This window comes from Lepidochelys kempii, chromosome 1 (genome assembly GCF_965140285.1).
Source record: "Lepidochelys kempii isolate rLepKem1 chromosome 1, rLepKem1.hap1, whole genome shotgun sequence".
In the NCBI taxonomy this organism is placed as follows: domain Eukaryota; kingdom Metazoa; phylum Chordata; order Testudines; family Cheloniidae; genus Lepidochelys; species Lepidochelys kempii.
In genome coordinates, this window is record NC_136380.1 from 297,114,605 (window position 1) to 297,136,618 (window position 22,014).

Sequence of the window (22,014 nt, forward strand, 5' to 3'; positions counted from 1 at the left end):
CAGAACATCTGGGGGGGGGGGGGTAGGAAAAAACAAGAGGAAACAGGCTACCTTGCATAATGACTTAGCCACTCCCAGTCTCTATTTAAGCCTAAATTAATAGTATCCAATTTGCAAATGAATTCCAATTCAGCAGTTTCTCGCTGGAGTCTGGATTTGAAGTTTTTTTGTTTTAAGATAGCGACCTTCATGTCTGTGATTGCGTGACCAGAGAGATTGAAGTGTTCTCCGACTGGTTTATGAATGTTATAATTCTGGACACAAATCAGATGTCAAGAATTATAACATTCATAAACCAGTCGGAGAACACTTCAATCTCTCTGGTCACGCAATCACAGACATGAAGGTCGCTATCTTAAAACAAAAAAACTTCAAATCCAGACTCCAGCGAGAAACTGCTGAATTGGAATTCATTTGCAAATTGGATACTATTAATTTAGGCTTAAATAGAGACTGGGAGTGGCTAAGTCATTATGCAAGGTAGCCTGTTTCCTCTTGTTTTTTCCTACCCCCCCCCCCCAGATGTTCTGGTTTAACTTGGATTTAAACCTGGAGAATGGTCAGTTTAGATGAGCTATTACCAGCAGGAGAGTGAGTTTGTGTGTGTATGGGGGTGGGGGGGATGTGAGAAAACCTTGATCTATGCAGGAAATAGCCCGACTTGATTATGTAAAGAGTTGTCACTTTGGATGGGCTAGCACCAGCAGGAGAGTGAATTTGTGTGGGGGGGTGGAGGGTGAGAAAACCTGGATTTGTGCTGGAAATGGCCCACCTGTTGATCACTTTAGATAAGCTATTACCAGCAGGACAGTGGGGTGGGAGGAGGTATTGTTTCATGATTTCTGTGTGTATATAAAGTCTGCTGCAGTTTCCACGGTAAACATCTGATGAAGTGAGCTGTAGCTCACGAAAGCTCATGCTCAAATAAATTGGTTAGTCTCTAAGGTGCCACAAGTACTCCTTTTCTTTTTGCGAATACAGACTAACACGGCTGTTCCTCTGAAACCTGTAATTAAAAACATTTAACTTGGGAATAAAGTATGTCAGTCACAGGTTTTTTGATATGCCCTGAAGTTTGTCAGACATTTATTTGCAAAAACTTGTTTCTAAAGTTTCTAAAGTCTAAATGTTTCTAAAGTTAAACTGGCTCTTTATTAACAGAGATGCTGAAACTGCACCTAGAATTTAATCACTGTGCAAACAGACTGACTGCTTGCTGCCTCTACCAACCTATTCCTTCCCGCAGTCTGTGTGCCTCCCTTCACGTTCCAGGCAGGTTGTGACATCTTTCCTTTTAACTGCTGTTGTTGTTGTCTTTTGTGCCACCATTTGCTGACTTGCTGGGGCCAGAGGTTACTAGTAGATAGACCAACTCAGGGACATGGCCTTTACCACCAGCACATTGCAGTCTGTTAGACCTCATAGTCTTTAAAGTGGGCTGTCTTCGAACCAGCCTCCCACTTCTTGTACATTGCAGCTGCTGGTGGGGGACTTGCTTCCACCCTATGGCTGTATTCAATCAGTTGGTCGGCTTACTCATATGCCTCAGTTCTCCAGGTATACCACCTACATCAGGCTAGCTGATGGCTGAGGGTCTTTCTAAGCCCACCTCGTCCTAGCCTGAGCCCAGTATGTCTGGGTGTTCTGGCTGTCTGCTGCTACTCAACAGTTGTCTTCAATGAAGTCTCTACCACGGTTCTTATTCTGTAGCTATATCACAGGACCTGTGTCCACTGTGTTGCCTTTTGCTATTGTTTTGTGTGCCTATTTGCTGGCTGGACCCAGGCCTGCTCATCCGTGTGTAGTGGGATCAGGTTCTTGGCTTTATTGTAGTGAGCTGCCCACCTAGGTTGACATTCTCTTAACTGCTTATGTGTACTGCCCATCGTTCTTCTGCTGGACCATGGCAACTTCTCATGGGAAGCAGAGTCTTGGTTCTCCAGACCATCAGCCCCTGTGCCAGCCTACTACAGTAAAAGCTTTGTTATCCATCAGGTTGGGGGAATGGGGGGGTACTGGTAAGCCAAAAATTCTAGTTAACTAAGAGGGAGGGAGTTTGGGTGCAGGAGGAGGCTCAGGACTGAGGGTTGGGGTGCGAGAGGGGGTGCAGGGAGGCACAGCCAGGCAGCTCTGCACTCTGCCTCCACCTGCAGGTGCCCCCAGAGCTCCCATTGGCCACGGTCCCCAGCCAGCGGGAGCTGCAGAGCCAACGCTTGTGGTGGGACAGGAGCAGCACACAGCGCTCCTGTGGCCGTTCCTCCACCTAGGAGCATTGACCTGGCCATGCCTCTCTGGACACGTTGCCGCTTGTGGGGAGCCGCCCTGGTGAGTGCCGCCCAGATCCGGCACCCCAAAATCCCTCCCATGCCCCAATCCCCTGCCTGAGCCCCCTCCTGCACCCAAATTCCCTCCCAGAGCCCGCGCCCCGCACTCCCTCCCGAAATGCCAGTTTATAGAGCTTTCCAGTTTGTAAAGTGCCAGGGAACACAGCTTTTCCTGTATCTAGTTTATGGGAGGATGTATTGCAAATGGTTCAACATTTCCAGGTAGGGATTCCTTCCTATCTGTTTTGCATTTGCTGCCTTTACTGCTGACTCTGCCTACCCCTACGTAACCACAAAGCTAAGGTAAGACTTCTTGCGCTCAAATTCCCCTTTGGTGCTAAATCATTTGAATATTGCTGCAGTGTACTGAGAACCGTTGTTTAAGCATAGCACGTCACGTCTGCCGTACCTTGCAAAAAAGCACCTTCAGTTTCCTGATCACAGTTCTTGCCTGAGCATCTGGCAGATAGCCCACCTCCCAGAAATGGCAGTAGTAATCTATCATGATCATTAAAAGTGAACAGGTCTGTTCCAACCTTTTCCCAGAGTTGGGTTGGGATTTCATGGAGCTGTAGAGTCTCGTTCCATTGTTGATGTCTATACTTTTTGCACATCTCGTACTATTCCATGGACTTTCTCAATTGGACATTCATGCCTGGCCAGTAGATACACTCCCTGGATCATCCCAGGCATGCTTCTCTACACAGGTGTGAAGAATGTAACCATCTAATGATGTCAGCTCTTAATTCAGCTGGGATTACTGCTCAGTCCCTTTTAAACAAAAACCTGTTTTGCACACACAGCTCATCCTTCACCTGATATTACGGGATAATCTACTTTGGCACTTGCTCCTTGAGATCTGGCTTGGAGTATGAATCGTTTTACTGATTGTAGCACCCAATCCTGTTTGGTGCTTTTATTGAATTACCTGGAACTCCCACAAGAGAGGCGAAGTTCCTGTAGCATGGTGATAGACAATCTGTTCTGGATTGTAATCTGAAATGTTGTAATCTGAAAACTATGCCCTGCTCAGTGTATGTGCAACCACTGTTGACTTTCTTGGCAGTAACTTATCCTCACCTCATAGCACTGGAGACTGAATAACGTGTGTTGTAGTGATTTGGGTGCAATCAGCAGCGGCTTATTCATGTTACCTTCTAATGGCTTGTGATCAGACTGCATGTCCACTGCCCAAAGGCAAACTGATGGAATCATTCCATTCCAAAAAGCACAGGAAAGAGCAACTCTTCTATCCTAACACATCATGTACAACAACTGAAGCATATTTTCATGATTTTATCTGTTTCTGGGATTTACAAGAAGACCTGTCTTTCTCATGGCAAAACTGGGTGGATGCAGAAAAAAAATATGGTAATAGAAATGTATCCTCCCTTACTGAAAGGAGGAGCCTAACAGTAAAAGACATCTCTCTTATGCAGTTTGACAATTGCTCTCTGAAGAGTAATCACAGTATATGGAATATTACTAAATCCACAGATTAACAACAATATTTGCAAAATAGCATTGTACTTTGAAAAGACTCCAGGTTAATGGAAAGTAAAAACATGGTTTGGAACAGAGAATTCTGTATCACAGATAATTTCAGCATTTTCAGACAAGGTAAGGGAAAGATTTACTAGATACTCCTGCCATTTCTATTCTTTTAAAGTGCCTTCCTTTTTCCTATTTTATAGGAATACATCTATCACACTCACACTGATTAATACACACATACATATACAAATGCATATAACTTTTTAAATGAAGTAATGTTTGCTTCATCTTGGCAAATTCTTAAATATCCAACTACTGTAGCTTATTTCTGACATATAGGATTTGATTTACTCTCACTCTCAGATAGGTGCATAACTTCATTGCCTGGTGAAAGAAATAGTTTATATTGTGGATTATCTGTTAAAACGTTACAAAAAACTTTACAAAATATTTGAGAATAACAACATATGCTCACTTACTATTATAGGAATAGTTTTATGTTGTATATTGTTCCATTCATACTAACAGACATAAATCCTGAAAATATAATATGCTGAATGCAGTTGAACTTGAAATGTTCGACTTTAACAGTCCATTACATTTTATTATAGCAACTCAATTCTGCACACAACATAATGTACTGAATGATTAATAACCAAAAAGATAAGATGTTACAGTGAACAAACATTGCAAACTACGTTTGATAATATATTTATAACAAAACTCCTCTTAATATTAGTTTTATAAGGCTGTGTAGAATGTGAACTAACAAGAACAGTATTGAGAGCATATGCAACTAATGGGAATATATTACATGGTGCTCAGTCAGTAATACGGAAAAGGACACCAATGGAACACCATACCACAACAACAAAAACTAGTAATCCAACCTAAATAGCACCAGGCAGCTTCAAATACAGTCATGAATGGCCAGGTAGCACTATGGAGGTCAATAAAGAGAAAGAAAGCAATTCATTCAAAATCACGGCATTAATTTTAAGGAACAGCAGAGAAGAAGGGAAAATGGACTGAGAGAGATTGGATCTTAAGGAACTAAATTATATAAATGGCATGTGATGTAATGTCTTTCTAGATTGTAATTGGATTTAATCTTTCAATAATAGAGCCAAATTAATGCCTGGTGTAACTCCACTGAAATCAAGAATGTTATACCACAGCAGAACATGGTCCTTGGTAAAAAATTACTTATACAATAAAATATTTTTGGAAAAATATTGGCCCAAGTCTAATGGAAGACAATCTTTGCCCAATATTTTATGTTAGATGCCATATGAATGGTTGTTTAATAAGCTGTAACCACAAATTAACTGTAGGTAGGTCAGATTAATTTCAGTGATGTAATATGGTCTTCCCAGCTCAAAACACAAGTTCAATAAATCATTTTTGTACAAACATTGAACTCTACTGAGCCCAACAATTTAGAAGCCAAGGCAGGTAGAGTAGCCAAAGGAGATTCAGTTATCTCACTATCCACTGCTTGCCAGGCTCTGTAGAGCCTAAGAGACATTCCATGAATGGAAAGCAGAGCCCTGGGGATTTTAGAGCACTGAGGCAAGCCAAGAGGTGAATTAGCATACCTGTTACAAGCAATATACCTCACGCCACAATGCAGCTAAGGCAATTTACACCAGGTGAAGATCTGGCCCTATTTGTTCTATATAATTAAAAGGATTGAGCAACCTAATTTCTTCTAGAAACAGAAGCCAAGTTGGCTCCTATAACAGCTTGTAGCTATTCAGAGGGAGGGGAGCTGCCATAGAGTTCTAACCCATATTTCTTTCTGATCCTAAAGAAAAACCACAATGCTAATGAAAAGATGTAGAAATTAATCCAATAAAATGGATCACATTTTTTAAACCTACAATGCTTCTATGTTGTTTAGAGCTGTAGCACACTATCAAACAAAGCATGAGTAAGAGTCTGCTCTATACCTCTTAGACATAGTACAAAACTTGCAGCCCTTGTGGATGGGAAGTTAAAGTGGCTTTTATTCTCCTTTCCATCTTCCCAATTCAGGACTGCTGAAGGGGTCAGTGTGGCTCCTGGAGTGACTCAGACTTCTGCTGAGTGCTTACAGGGTATTCAGATATCCGTCCAATTTTCAAATCATAGGTATTTGGGGTTTTTTGGATGCTCCATCAGTTGATTTGTCATTTGCATCTACTCATTCTTCCAGGCCATCTCCATCAAAAGCGGACATTGATCAACTGAAAAAAAATACTTGCAGTGACTCCAGAATATTTCTTAGCCCCAAAGTTCAATCCTGTTCCTGTTGAAGTCAAGAGAAAAACACAAATTGACTTCAGTGGGAGAAGGACCAGGCACTAACAGCATTTGTGACTGCTCATTAGCAATAGAAGGATATTTTCATGCTTCTGTTGCTCATTGTTTTAGTCACTGCACTAACAATTTCCTTTCCTGCTGTCACCGTTAAGGGTTATTTATGGATTAATGATACATGAACACAGCCTTGAACACTGCAATCTGTGGGGACAAAATTCTCATAACTCACAAGTGCAATGTCCTAGCCCTAAATTCTGAAATTGATCTAATCAAATCCACTGGATCGTGTTATTCTGGTGGTACTGGCTAGCAGAGCAGTAAAGAAGAACCATTTCAGTGGCTAAGGACAGGATGCCAGGATGGGAAGAAAGAACTCTATTGTGGTGTGGGGCAGACAGGCAGATGCAGAGGGTGGAGGGGAGTTGAGGAAAGGTTGTGGGTAGAGGGGATAAAACTGAAGGGCAAGAGCATCCTTTGCAATTAATGGATCCCGGACTGCAACGAATGTTTTAGATAAGCTTACAGGAAATATTTTAACTGATGTGACTGTAAATTCCATGCAACATCTCTCTCTCTCACGGTCTCCGTTATCACTAGAAATCTTTGATACATTTATGGCATGGTACAATAAGCACTATCAGTACCTATAAGGTCTTTGGGATAGCGACCATCTTGTAAATGTTTATACAATAGATAATATAATGTGGCCCTAATCCAGATTGATGCTCTGACCAATATTGTAATATAAATAATAATTAAGGATAATAATTGCACAGGCATCATAGCTATTTTAATATTTCAGATTTGGGTATCATGATTTAGCCATCATGAGTAAGCCTGTTACAAATGTATGTTTACTAAGTAAGACTTTATATCCAGATATCAAAAGAGAGCCATAATCAAAATGGTCTTGTTCAAATACAAGCTGGAAGTCAGGAAATCCAGCCTTTTTCCAAACTTTCCCACAAGTTTCTCAGCAATTTTGGCCCCAATCCCCAAGCTGTTGGGTGCCTCAACTGGCAGGTTTGAGCACCTTCGATTCCCATCTACGTCCATTAGAGCTAAATGTCCCCAGAAGGAGCTAAGTGCCCTTACCACCTTGCTGCATCAAGCTCTTAATTTGAGCCTCAGTTTCTCCATCTAATAAAGTGCAGATACTAGTACTTGCTTACCTTGCAGGTCTCTGACCCATGATGGAAATGCCACCACATCTACAACTTCAGTCTTGATGTTTTTCAGGAAATCAGTAGCACGTTGGAAGGCAGTGTATTCTTTCACACAAGGTATTATTGTATGTGCGTTTTATTCTGAGAAAAACTTCTGAATATTCCCTAAGCAGCAGAAATAGAGAGCCTCTCCACTGGAGTGTGGATAGTGAATAGATTGCTCTGCTCTGCACCCCTGCTTTGGACAGATTTTCCACCCTTGGGAGCTGCTGCAGTAATTTGGACAGAGATGTGACAAACATAACCAGCTAGACTTAATTGTGACCCAGCCCAGCAAAATATTCAAACTTCAATTAATTATTTGTTAAGAATGCAAAATTCTTAGAAAAAAATTAAAATTAAAAGGCAAGCTAAGCTAAGGCAGAGTATGATTTCACTCCAGCACTCTAAATAACGGAAAAAGACAAGTCTAGTGCTAACTATTCATATAACTTCAGATCAAAGGACTATTTGAAACCAAATCATACAGTATAGTAAAAGAAACCCTTTCATTGAAATGACCACAAAAAAGACTTGTTAACTTGTCAGGGTTAACTTGACTTGGAAAATATTTAACAAAAACTACCACTCTTATTTTCTCCAATTTACAACAAGCTTTATCAGCATAAAACCCTTGTTGTGAAATATACACAACGCTACACACTATGCTACTCTGTTAGAGTCAAAATCACCATTTTCCCATCCACTCTTCGTCACCTCCCCCTATCAGACAAAGCCAAAGTAACTGGGCTTTGTGCAGGCAATGCCATGGAAAGTGAGACAAAATTCATTCCCCTTAGTCCCAGCAAATACAGTGTCGATGGGCTAGATTATTATTAGAATTAGACAAAAAATAAAAAGGGACCTATCAAATGCTCTAGGCATCAGACTGCCATTGACTTCAGTGGGGTCAGGATTTCATCCCAGGTTCTCAGGATTCAGAGTTTGAGGTCTCAGACTGCCAGCCGCTGAGCAGATGTCCACATTACAAATGCCACTCTCAATAAAGGTACACTTATTGACATTCAAGGTAAAAAAGGCCAAGAATACAATGAGCGTTGAGCATTAACTATACTCCGACCCTTCGAGGTCTTTCCTCCAGAGCTGGGTAAAGGCACATTGGGAGGACAGTGGGAAGATCATGCTACTGTATGCGCTCTCTCTCTCTCTTATGAAAAAATAAGTTGTCCCATGCGTTCAACCTAGATTTTCTCCTCAGGGCTAAATTTACTTACAAATATTAGGTGGAAAAGAGAGAATGTGTTGCTATAGGTTCATAATGATGGCCTGAGCTGCTGCTGCCATAAAGCAATGGTTTATCTTTTTAAAATATATATATTCTTCAGGTACTGAAGATGAGCTATTACAGAATAGCGTCTGGTTTCTGAATTGTTTTTACTGATTAAAACAAGTTGGATTTTACTCAGAGCTCTGAACTGTAAATTCAATAGATTTAATTCATGCTTTCATTTTATTTCAAAAGCTTTTGGTCTCACTTTCCCCTTTAGGCAGAGATCATGGAAAGATGCTGAATGCTACATGCATTACTTTCTTCTGCAACACCTATAGTAAACTGGAGTGGTACTGTTATTTTCTGATTATGGTTTGCCTTTTTGCTTTATTACTGGGATTTCTGGGAAATATCTTTGCAATACTACATTATGCATACAGCATAAAGTCATGGACTAGTAGCACTATATTTCTGTTCAATCTGGCACTGTGTGACTTTACTTGGATTCTCATGGTTCCTTTTTCAGTTTACTATAATCTACAGAAGTTAGCCATATACTCCAGTCAGACATTTTGCCAGTTTAAAAGAATATTCTTCAATATTAATATCTACGGAAGTATCTATTTTCTGACACTCATCAGCTTTGATCGGTATGTAGGTGCTGTCCATCCTATCAGTTCATTAAAGTGGTGGGACAAAAACAAGGCTACATTTTGTACCATTGCAATATGGATCTTCATTTTCATTGAATCAGTTCCTGATTTTTACTATACGTTTGCAGTTGGAAGACGAAATGACACTGTAGCTTGCCTGGAATACATTGGAGAACCTTTACACTTCGTAGTGCCATTCACAATCTCCAGAGTTGTATTTGGATTCCTAATTCCAGCCACAGTCATATTTACCTGCTATATGTTGACTCTTAAGGCATTACAACAACTGAAGAAGCGTCAACAGAGAAGAAATAGAATTGCTAAACCTCTGATGTTGATTTCTGTGGCAATGATTGTTTTTGCTATTGCATTCATTCCCTATCATGTCATGATGATAGCAGTATTAATTTACAGATTGAATTACCAACTAAACTCTGACAATATAAGTATGATATTTACCATTTATGAACTCACTGAAATCATCTGCAGTATTAGCAGTTGCTTAGACCCTATCATTTTTATATTGGTAAGTAAGAATTTCCATCAAAGATTTCAAATGATAAAATGTCCTGCTAATTCTGGGCGTCACTGCTGCCATTCACGGAAGGTCAGGGATATCACTGTGGCCCAGCAGAGAATGCGGAATTAAACTGCAATCCACAAAACACCCCACGTGTTTCTCATGAGCCAGTTAGTTTCAGTGTCATGCACTTTTTAATTTCTTTTTTTCAGCATGGTTACAACAATCTCTTGGGAAAGCAAAAATATTGAGAAGCCATCTGGGAAATTAGAATTGCCAGACGGATCCACTGAAAAAGAAGAACAGGCTTTTGGGGGGTTTTTGGCCATACCGTTGACAGTTTAAATATTATTATCCATTTGAGTATGTAACACCAACAGACCCCGGTCATCAGCGAGTGGGATCAAACCGAGGACCTCTGGAGCTTAGTGCATGAACCTCTACAGCATAAGCTAAAAGCTAACTGGCTGTTAGCTAAGGCTGAAGAGCAGACTCATTTTATCTCTCTTTCTAAATGGTCTCAGTGCCAACAGATGGGACAGAACACCACACCCAGGAGGTGTGTGGGTTTCATACTTCCCCTAGCTAAGGAAGCACTTCCCGAGCTTCAGAGACTTCCCAGTTGAAATCCCTGGTCATCGGTGGGCAGGATCGAACCTGGGGCGTCTGGAGCTTAATGGATGAGCCTCTACAGCATGAGCTAAAAGCCAACTGGCTGTTAACTAAGGCTGTAGAGCAGACTTATTAACTGCTCTCTAAGTGGCCTCGGTGCCACTAGATGAGACAGAACACCACGCCCAAGGGGTGGGTGGGTTACATGTACACATACACACACACACTCTCTCTCTCAGGAGTGCATAACATTCTGTGTAGCACAAACAAACCAAAAAGGGTTCTAAACAGCAGTTTATTCATTGTGGGTTAAATTCACGCCTGCACAGCCACCCAGCAGAAAGGTGATGTCCTTCAAGGACTGAAGTCCTGCAATGAGGCAAACACTCATGCCTTATCTGCACTGGAGTTCCACTGACACTGCTAGTGGAAAGTAAATCTACCTGCAAAGAGAGCGCGTGCTGCTGGGCCCCAAGTGAGCAAGGTACTTAAGTACGTGTGCTTAAGTCCATCCCTATATAGCAAAGCTTTGGAGTATAAATTGTTGCTAAACTAGGGCTTTAGAATTAGATTTTCAAAGAAGCCTAGTGGCTCTTTGAAAATCCCAGATCTAATGCAACAAAGGCTCAAAAAAGAAAGTTCAGACAAAACTCAATCTCCAAACTAAGAATACACATGAACCACCACAGTTATAACAGGGAAACATGTAATCAATCACTGAGCAACTAACTTCAAATGTTCTCCAACATATTTTCTGAACACCTTACACTAGCAAAATCCATTCATGTTTTTGATTCATCTACCTAGTGAGATGGTGTTTTGACAGCACTTACACAATTTGTTAATTATTAAAGCAGCTGTGTCAGTAAGAATATTAAATTATTTTCCAAGAGCCTTGGATAATCTATTCTTGTATTTGTACAGTTCAGTCATTGTTTCGTTTCCATAGTTTGAAAATGACTTGATATAAAATTAATTCCGTGTTCTATCAGGACCAAATTCACTTTACCATACATGTTTCAACTCTGTCAAGCAAAAACAATACCTGTCTTTGTCTAGTCCAATGGATTTTTTATGTTGTCACTAGCTATTTTAGACAGCGAAATAAAGGACTATGACTTAAGCATCTAAAGTACTTGTTAAGCTGATTCAAACTGAAATATCAGATTTCACATGAAAATGGTACATCTTTGGATCTATTCTTTCCTAAGGAGTTTTATACCCAACTGGGGAGACGAGCCCTCCTTTTCCTCCAGATGCTTCTTAATCCTAAATGTGCTTTTGTTTTAAGGAAAAAAATAAAACTATATTGTGGAGTTTGTTTTATCCATTGATGGTCCAGTACAAACTGGACAAGTTTGTTAACAATGCACTGTGTTCCATAATATAAGCCCTCACAAATGCATCACTGGACAAATACTGAGAATACTAAATATAGACACATACATCCCGAACGTGTGGAAGTAATATTCATGGGCCAGATTCCGACACCATTTACGGAGTAAGGTGCATCTCATCAAGAGAATGGACAAGAATCTGATCCCATGTGAAGAACTACACAGCCAGGGGGTGAATGAATATGTGTACCTTTGATTGCTTTCCCTGCCCTTGGCAAACTGGCCATCTCCCCCAGCATCACCCCACTGAACAGCTTCAAACAGCTGCCATTTTTTTTTCTTTAAATTGACCTGCCACAGGCACATTTCCACTCCCCAATGTAATACTGCACTCAATAAAGTTAACCTCAGTGAACACTGGATGGGCAAGATTCAGTATGGGACCAGCAACAGCTTTCCTAGGCATAATGTCACACATGTAAAGTCCAATATCTTCTGACCCTGCAGGGCATGTGGCCACAGGTTGGCCACTCCTGAATTAGATGCTTGGGGTGTTAATAGTAGTATTGCACATTAAGTAGAAGGCTCTTTTTTTTGTTATGAAAGAAGCACCCCCTTCAAAGAAGGAATCATGTGAACTGCACTTGAAGGCACTTTTTGGATTTAGAAACAAGATTAAAATGGTTTCCTCGTAAAATCCCAATCTTTACAAGACCTGAGAATTCAATCTCTGGTCACAAGGGAACCAGTAGTTGAAAAATTGTATTATTAGAAGTTCCAAGTGAGGTTGGATTGAATATGCTTAGCAAGCTTTAGACAGTTTTGTAGATAGCCCTACAGCAACTGGTATGCAATGCTTTTTCTAAGCATTGCTAAAGTGGATTTCAGAGATTCTTTAGCACAATCCATGCTTTGGATGCTTGGGTTCCACAGTAAAAAAAAAAGGAATAACAATTTTTCAAGGACAACAGTGAAGAAATGGTTTAGTCAGCACCCAGTATGACTTTACAAACTCTTTATATCAGCTAGCGAAGAGCAATGATTGCCACTACCACAGTGGTATCCAGTGATCAGAAGGTGCATACATGTAATTGATCACAATGCTGTTTGTGTGCTACATTATATAGGGCAGGTCCCTGTGCAGTGAGGCCATGCAAAGAGTGAAGGTGGCAAAATAGGATGGCCTTCCCCTCCCTCCATAAACAGCTGCATGGCCAATGGGGATGAAGCAAGGAGAGAGTGAATAGCCCTGCTCTGCAGAGAGCTCATAGTGCAACCAATTAATCCGATAAAAATAAGACAGTAGCAATTCCCACTGCTCCCTCAGTAACTCCTCCAGAGAGTCAGAATGCAGACCATGACCAGCAGCCCAAGCAGCAAGGCTCCAAGTCCTGCTGCACACTCCTCGCTGGGAGGTCAGGGAGAACAGATTGGTGAGATGCACAAAGGATGATCCCCTTGGTTAGTCTCTAAGGTGCCACAAGTACTCCTTTCCCCTTGGTTTAGTTAGGCAGGACCCACAGGGTTGGTGGTCCAGATCCTCAGTTCACTGCTACCTATTCAGATCCAGCTCTCCATCTATTCTACGTTTGCAGTGGTCCTGCACACCCTCTATCTGGCCTCTGTAGCTTTAGTGAAGCCACACAGTTTCTGTATTAATTTGTTCCCCTCCATACACTTGTTCAAAGGAAGGAACACGTGGACTGCTGTATGAAAAGTGTGAGAAAGTATGACCTGGTCTACATGTCTGTTTCCATCTTAGCTTGGCCAAAATGAGGTTGGGTTTGGCCAAATGAGGTTGCTTGAAAAAAAACATACAGAGGCTCTTCATATCAGCAAAAGCAACGATAATATAAGTCTAAAGACTACAGGGCTGGATTGTGACTTGGACTACAAGCCCACAGAGGAGAGAAAGGGTAAGAGTAAGAAGGAGTAAGAACCACCCCCTTACACACTGTTGTAGGGCTACCCAGAACTTGTACACAGAAGTTAGCAGGTATTGCTCACCCATTTACTCCCTCCCAAGAAGGACCAGGAGCGGGCTTAATCCCCCCTACTCACTGGCCAATACAGCTGAGGAAGCATGGGAGCTGTTGTAGTTTGTTGCTGGTATAGGCCAGGAGCAAATGACTGCCCTCAACCTCCAAGCAAGCAGGAAAGAGACTGTGACTCAGGAGCGTGTCCAAGGCACAATGCCTCCCCGCAGCTGCTCCTGGGGTGGTACATCTTAGGCTCCACACCTTGCTAAGGGCTGAGCCCAAAGGCAAACATCTAGTCCTTAGAGTAGGTCTACACATTCACTGGGAGGTGTGATTCCCAGCTCAAGTAGGTGTACATAGATAGCTCTGCTCGAGCTAGCACCTAAAAATAACAGTGTAGCCGCAATGGCAGGGGCAGAGGCTGAGGCTAGCCCCCTGAGTACAATCCTACCTGACCCCCTGGGTACGTACTCTGGTGGCAAGCCTGGGCCGCCACCCATGCCACCACAGCCACACTGCTAGTTTGAGGCACTAGCTAGAGCACAGCTCGTGTGTGTACGGAGCTGGGAATCACACATCCCAGCTGCTGTGTATATGTACCCTTAGAGGTTAATTTTAGGTTACATAATTACTATGATTCAGAGTGGAAGCCCTGTTAGTCTGTATCAGCAAAAACAAGGAGGAGTCCTTGTGGCACCTTAGAGATTAACAGGCCCAGGCTGACCTTTTAGAACCCCCCATTCCTAGGTGGTGAGTCATCCACCACCTGGCTGCTTTTCCAGCAGGTTTAGGTCTCCCCTCTTCCTCCAAGCCAGAAAGCATTGCCCTCTTCTCCCAGACAGCCAGACAAACCCTCCTGCCCCACCCCTCACCCACTTAAAGTGCAGGGCGGTGACTGTCTAGCTATGCCGAAAGAATGACAGGAGACATTAGATATGGGTTTAATCAGGCCTCAACTTTATTATTAGATGTTTGGGACTAATCCGGCAGATAAAATGTGCAGTGCAAGTGAAAACCCCCACAATTCACTGGGGAGGAGGGGAGGAGTGCTTTTTACGGCTCCCCCTCCCCCACCCCTTTCCGTTCATGTCCCTCCAGCAGATCCACTGCCGGGAACCTCCAATTCCAGCCATTCCAGGGGGGGAGCAAAGGGGGAGCCTCCACCACTTTTTCATCCAGGTCCCTCCAGCAATTCCCTTGCTGGGACCTTACCGACCACCCCCGCTCGTAGGAGGGGTTACAGTGGACTATAATGATGCAGGGTAGGCTCCCTGCTGTACCAATCATAGGAGTCCTCAACTGCCACCAGCTTGCTCAATTACCAAGTACCTCTCCTTAATTCCTTTTTCAAGCCATTTATCCATTCTTTTGTGCTTTCATTTATGGAGTACCTGTGCTGAACATCCACCACAAAGAGGCACCAGCCATTAGCTTGGCTACATCCTCCCCACACCCCACCAGGTTCCCAGACATCTTCCAAGGCTTTTTTTCATATCAGCCAAAAATATGGCAGCACCTGAGTTTAACAGGTGCACCCCATTCTCCCAAAATAACTCCAGTGCCCCATAGAATATGCCAGGATGTGAAATTACTGTCCCCCACAAGGGCAACAAGAATTTGGCCACTTCCCTGTTCACATACTTCCTGGTTTTGTCCACCCCGGCGGGGTTCATGGCTCCCCACCTGACACTGCGCTGAAGCATATCCAACCAGACAATGTTAATGCCTGGAAAAATTGCCAGGATCTGCTTCAGGTTCCTCCTACTTTGAAGCATTAACTCCACCCCTTTAAGTGTTCCCAGATCAATTTCTCCCAGGGATATCACCAAAATATCTGGTGGCCACTGACACGCCTGCACAGCATACAAGAGCGGTATCAGTTGATCCCATAACATACCCCTCCATGCATGCCAACTGAGTAATGCTTCGCCACCAAATCCCAGCTGGGAGTCCTCGGGCAACCTGGATGCATGCCTATGCACCCAAAACACAATATTGTGCCCACAGATCCACACCCTCGCATGTATAACCGGCTGTCCTGTATCTGAAATGAGAACACAACCAATTAATGTTGATTTCCCACCTGTAGTCTTACATATATTCAGTATGCAGTTGACTGCCAGTGCCCGATTACCAGAATAGCCTCTGTTTCCATACCTATCTGCACTGCTGCCATAGCCGCCCCCATTCTGAACGAGTGGGGACCAAATTAATGTGCTGGCACCCCCAACCTTGTTATCCCCCGTCTCAATATGGTAATCAGTTGATATGCCATGAGGGGAATCCTGTCTCCATGTACAAAAAGGGGGCCTTCTCCCTTCCACCATATTGCCATGTAAGCCCTCAATGCCCAAACACGGCAGACCCCAGGCTTGCCACCCTCCCATAGGGTAACGAATGCACCCCGGCCTACTTGATCAGTCTGTCTCTAAGGTGCCACAAGGACTCCGCGTTGTTTTTGATAATTACTATGAAATTTCCTTCCCTCTTCTACTATCACCACCTAGCCATGCTCCATCTCTGTATCATTCAACAGTGTATAGTCCTCTATGGCTGACAACATTTCTAGAAGTTCTCTCTCCTCTTGATAAATGAGGTTATAATCAGTTGATAGCACTTTTTTAAAAATGTATTTACTCGACCATGCAGAGCTGATGCTAATGTTGTCCTGATTAAAATTAATGTTTCCCTGCAAAACAAAAGTTAAAAGGTACTGAGACATCTGCTTATATTTACCTAGTCATATTTTCATTTGGAAACACATGGTCCTAAAATGGTTTACTATAATATTCCCCATTTCAGTTTGACACATGCAAATACAGTAAAATAAAACTATTCCATTTTGCTGCAATAAGAGAACAATAAACTGAATAATTAAGAGACAAAGTCAACATTTTCACGGATTACAATGTATGTTGCAATACTGTGTTCTCCTAGGTCACTGTTTGCATTAATTCTGAGGATATGGTGCCTAATAAAATGCCCAGATGGTCTTAATAAGTTAGTTAAACACTGTAATTCATTAGCCCACAAAACAACCTGCATGGTATGGGTCACAACATGCTGTGCAGCACATCCAGACTCTCAGATATGCACTGTTCTAGAAACCTGGATAGATACAGATAGAGGAGATCCAAATTTTGCAGACTCCTTAAAGATTTGAACATTTCTGGATGTGATGGACTGTGTTCAGAAATAGAGGACCAGCTTCATCAGTTATTACAGTTGAGTTGGGGCATGTTTCATCAGAGAAGCAAGAATTAAAGTGCTACTGTAGAAATCTATCAGCTGAAGGGGTAAATCATGCCGTGTGTCTTTAAACTGCTGTATGAAAAGGTATCTTTACACCTGCATGAACATTAATTTTGCTTTCCAGTGCTATGATCTCACTGATGAGCTGCCTTGAACTGAAACTTTAAGAAATAAGGTAAAAGTTACACTTCTTTAATCGCAATAACCAAGTTTTCCTAGAAATTGTGGTTTTCATTTTGATTTACATAAATACCATCAGAAAAAATTGTCTTTCCTTTTCAAAACCCCCAGATAACAAAAATTTCAGCCAGATCCTCAGCTGTAAATTGGCATAGCTTCATTGAAGTCATATAGCAATGCTGATCTACACCAGCTGGAGATCTAGCCCTCAGTCTTTACAATCTACAGGTGAAATCCATTCCATTGCAATAAAGTGTGAGTATTCAGACTCTGTGCAAGTGTCATAAATATAAAGGGAAGGGTAAACACCTTTAAATCCCTCCTGGCCAGAGGAAAAACCCTTTCACCTATAAAGGGTTAAGAAGCTAAGATAACCTCACTGGCACCTGACCAAAATGACCAATGAGGAGACAAGATACTTTCGAAGCTGGAGGGGGGAGAAACAAAGGTTCTCATTAAAGGGGGTGTAGGGCTTGGGGGAATTTTGGGGGGAAAGATGTTTCCAAGTGGACTCTTTCCCTGTTCTTTGTGTAACCCTTTGGTGGTGGCAGCTTTTAATCTAAGCTAGTAAGAATAAGCTTAGGGGGTCTTTCATGCAGGTCCCCACATCTGTACCCTAGAGTTCAGAGTGGGGAAGAAACCTTGACAGCAAGTGCTCTAATGGAGAGGAAATATCTATCCCCAGCCCAGGGCGAGGGTGTGGCATCACCATGAGTCCCTTCTCCTATCAACAGGGATAACAGTTACAGCCCAACCACACCAGTTCCACACTGTTTTGGGGGCCACTAGATCCTCATAAATGTGGATCTGTGGCCATGCACCAGCCCAGCCTATGCAAGGCAGGCACAGAGATACTTTCTGTAACTGGTAGGGGTGAACAGACATTCCTCTGTGGCTGCTCCACCAGCGGGTGTCCTGTGCAGCCTACAAGTAGGGTTTTAGTGGCGTGGAAGGCCTAGTGCTGACGCGCTGTACCATGGGGAAAATTCATCCTATAACTTTCTGTTTAAGCCAATTATATATCCAAGAATAAAATTCAAGAACTTGTGTAGTAAAGATACAAACTATAGCAACAAAAAGCTGTGGGACAAACCATGCAGACATATCACTAAATCCACCTCTAACTTAAGGCTGAAACTTACTCAGCAGAGCTATTTTTAGGACATATCAGACACCCACTGGAATGTAAAAGGCAGAGGGGAAAGAAAATAGTAAATTCTTAAACTGTGCATAAAATAATAGAACTCTAATGCGTTCTGATAAAACCATAATTCATATTTCTAGTAGGGAACAAAATAAAATGTAGTTTTGAATGAAAATATCCCAAAGTGACATGAAAATCTTTACATTAGGGGACAAAGAGTATCCTTACATGAGAAATATATTTGTATGATACGGAGGGGAAAAAATCCCATAGCTTTAGGGCTGGTAAACTCCCTTTCATTTTTAAATACCCACGGAATAGGTGGTATGTTCAGCTGTGCTGAGGGCATCTCAAAGTCTCGAGTCTTTAACAAACAGTTACTATATTTTAAAAGAAATAAATAGAAAGCATAGAAAATGTTAACATGTATCCTCAACTCTGCAGGGCAACCGTCAGAGCAAGAAGTTTTATTTTCTTCAAAGGTAAGTACTTCATAAAGGAACATGGGAATTGTCATTCTTGATCAGACCAATGGTTCCTCTACCCCAGTATATCCTGACCATGGCCAGTAGGAAGGTGCAAGTAACCTTAGATTGGCCAATTAAAAAATGATCTTCTAATAAGGGAAATTAGACACCCTTCCCCCATTGTATTAAGTGTGAGCTGAGAGCATTTTAGGATTGAACTCAATAAGCATGAAAGGCTATAAGTGTAAAATCTGACTCTCTGCTTTCAGTTTATCCCGCTCTAACATAAATGCCATTATACCTAGACATTATACCTTCACCATTACTGAAACTGCAATATCTAGGCACTGTGGAAAGGCAGGGGCCTCGTCTATACAGCAAATTACTGCACAGCAAGCCTGGGTGTGAATCGACAGCTGTCAGTCACCAGGTGGGCTGGCTAAGGCAGGATCAGATGCTGGCTAGCATGGACACAGGCATAGACTAGAGCAGCAGCAGACTGCAGCAGGAGCAAGGGCTGGCTGGAGCAGAAGCTGGAGTGAGAGCAGACTGCTGAAACTACTGGCAATGGGAATACTTCCAGATGGATCACAGGCAGTGGTGTCAAGCAGACTGGAGGGACTGCTTTCCTTAAGAACCTATATACCAGCCTTGGCATCACACAGATGTGTCCTCGCCTGTGAACTGGCTGAACGGCACAGGGCCTATCACAAGACCTGCTGGTAATTGCCTCTGACTCATCACACTCTGGATCAAAGATGGCTCATCAGGCTTAAGAAGGCTAGGGCTCAAAGTTAAATCAGGATTAGGCAGGCTCAGAGATATCATAACAGCGCATCAACTGCCGGGTGGACCCCGCTACAGGACACTGAAAGTTCCATAGTACACTTTGGGAGCATGTCAAAGTGCTCTACTGAACTTCTAGGATACATCTACACAGGGATAAAAGACCTGTGGCACAGCCATGGCTGGCCCAGGTCAGCTGACTACCATTCATGGGGCTCGGGCTCTGGAGCTAAAAATTGCTATATAGACATTCTGGTCCAGACTCCAGCCCAAGGTGCCAGACCGAGCCTAAATGTCTACCCAGCAATCTTTCATCCCCACAGCCTAAGCTCAAGTCAGCTGACCCAGGCCAGCCACATCCACTGTGTAGATGTACCCCCCTAGTACATAGTAGCAGTGTCCACTTAATGAGTTAGTCTGGCAAGCTAGTGCGCTGTAGATTCAAACGATGGATTGCCATGTATTAACTAGTCATCTAGACAAGCCCTTAATGCACCACCTGAGTTATGGTGAGCAGACAAGTTTAACTCTGAATTTCTTTGCTTTGGTCAATTTAAGGTAGACTTGTGATGTCCTTTTAAATATAAGTTTTGTATTTACCGCTGTTAGTATTACATCAGGCTGACACAACTGTGCTGAATCAATTCAAAAGAAAACAGTGAAAATAGACGACACTGATTTCTTGTAATGCTTTAGAACAATTTTCAGTGAGTAAACAAACAGATGAAAAATCTGCTTTAGCAGTTGAAAAAGCAAATGTGTTTCTTGCTGAAGTGCAAGAGCTCAGCAGGTGTGATACATTCCAGATTATAAAATGTTCAATGAAAGTTACTTTGGTGAATAAATTTCTCCTCTCTCTAGATAACTTCAATATAAAGAAAATTATCTTAGTTAGAAGGCACCTAGGGAATGTGTGGTGATATGCTTTTATTGTCTTCCCCTTTTGAAAAGTTTCAAAAACTACATACGTTCGAACTACAACATATTTAAAATTCTCTTGTGGCCTTCTGTACTCCGAAACTAATGCAAGATTCTTCTTCATTCTACTTCTCATAAATTGTTTCAGAACTCCATCCAAGGCAGTAATTAGAGGGTTTTTTTCCAGTACTTCACAGAAAAAGAGTTTAACTGGAATCCAGATTCTTCACAGGTGACATTTCTGCCTTGAAAAAAATAGCTCCAGTATAGTATTCAGTGTGTTGATGTCCATGTTGGTCACAGGATATTAGACAGACAAGGTGGGTGGGTAAGGTAATATCTGAAGAAGTGCTCTGTGTAACCTCAAAAGCTTGTCACTCTCACCAACAGAAGTTGGCCCAATAAAAAATATTACCTCATCCACCTTCCTTGTGTCTCTAGCTCCAGTATAGTACATATCCAAGGTAATACCAACATTAACCTATGGTGGGCAGTGCTGTGATTTCTTTGTCTCAATACTAAATTAACATTACCATGAAATAGAGGTTATCAAACTAAATGTTACAAACCATTTATTCATTGAATAGGGTCATTCTGCTCATTGATAGTTGCTCACAAACTGATCACAATTTATGAATGTGTTATTTATAACTCTTTGACAAAATTGTTTTTACAAATGTATTTGAGTCTGTGGGTTTTTCCAAATCGTTCACAACGTTTACAGGAAATGTATTTGGCCAGATTCTCTTCACCTAAACTGGCTTCTTTACACTGGTTGGACAGTGCAGAGAAGTGGAATCTGGACAGAATTATCCCAGAGAGGGGAGTTCTCAGCTGGCATAAAGCCAGGGTACCGAGCTCCTATGCCAAATGTTCCTCCCTCAACCTGCAATAAAGGGCATGTCAGAGATGGGGGGTAGGTTTTCAGGGACAGAAAGAGGCTGCAATGCAGCTGTGCTCTGTCAGTTCTCAGCTTTCATACAATGCCTTGGGGAACCTTACTGGACCAACATAAATAGAGAAATCTTTAACCTCCTTTACATTACAGTTTAAAAGAACAAAGATCAGAAAGATCTTGGTAGCAAACTTGAAGGAAGGGAAAATGCAGCCAGAACTTACAAATCCACTAAAAAAAATTGCCTTTTATATGCTTTTGTAGATGATTAGTCTTTGCTTCAGATTAATTTCTGGAGGTAGCAAAATTCTGGAGGCCAGGGCCTGCTATCATGAAAGCCCTGCCCCTAGTTCACTCAAGTCTCACTCTCTAGAGATTAATAGTAGTGCACCAACAGTAAACAGTGAGGAAATCTTAAAAAGCAATTGGAAAGACATGCTGCATCGTTGTCCTCATTATCTCCTGTAGTTATCACACACAGTATTCCCAGGAGTTTTACAGATCACTATTCTGAGATTACAACATAGCGGCTTTACTTTCCCCCCTCCTGCCCCCAGTACCCTCTTCTTTCTGATGGTGTCCTAAGGAACACAGGATTCCAAGGAATCCTTCTTTAGGGTATGTTCTCTACTCTATGTTCATTGATCCTAATGAAAGAATATGAACCTCTCATCTCTTGTAATTTATCTAACATGCACATCTATCAGACTCAC

The 22,014-nt window shown here is 42.1% G+C and overlaps 1 protein-coding gene across 4 annotated transcripts in view; it reads right to left on the reverse strand.

Moving 5' to 3' along the window:
* TMEM117 (transmembrane protein 117) overlaps positions 1 to 22,014 on the reverse strand; it is a 315,494-nt gene that overhangs the window by 269,755 nt on the left and 23,725 nt on the right. The window contains exon 2 of one of the 4 annotated variants that reach the window (XM_073328003.1): positions 5,771 to 6,108. The exons of the other annotated variants lie outside the window; for them this stretch is intronic. The gene's annotated coding sequence lies outside the window, so the exon portion shown is untranslated. The remainder of the gene's footprint in view (positions 1 to 5,770; positions 6,109 to 22,014) is intronic. 4 annotated transcript variants of the gene reach the window in all.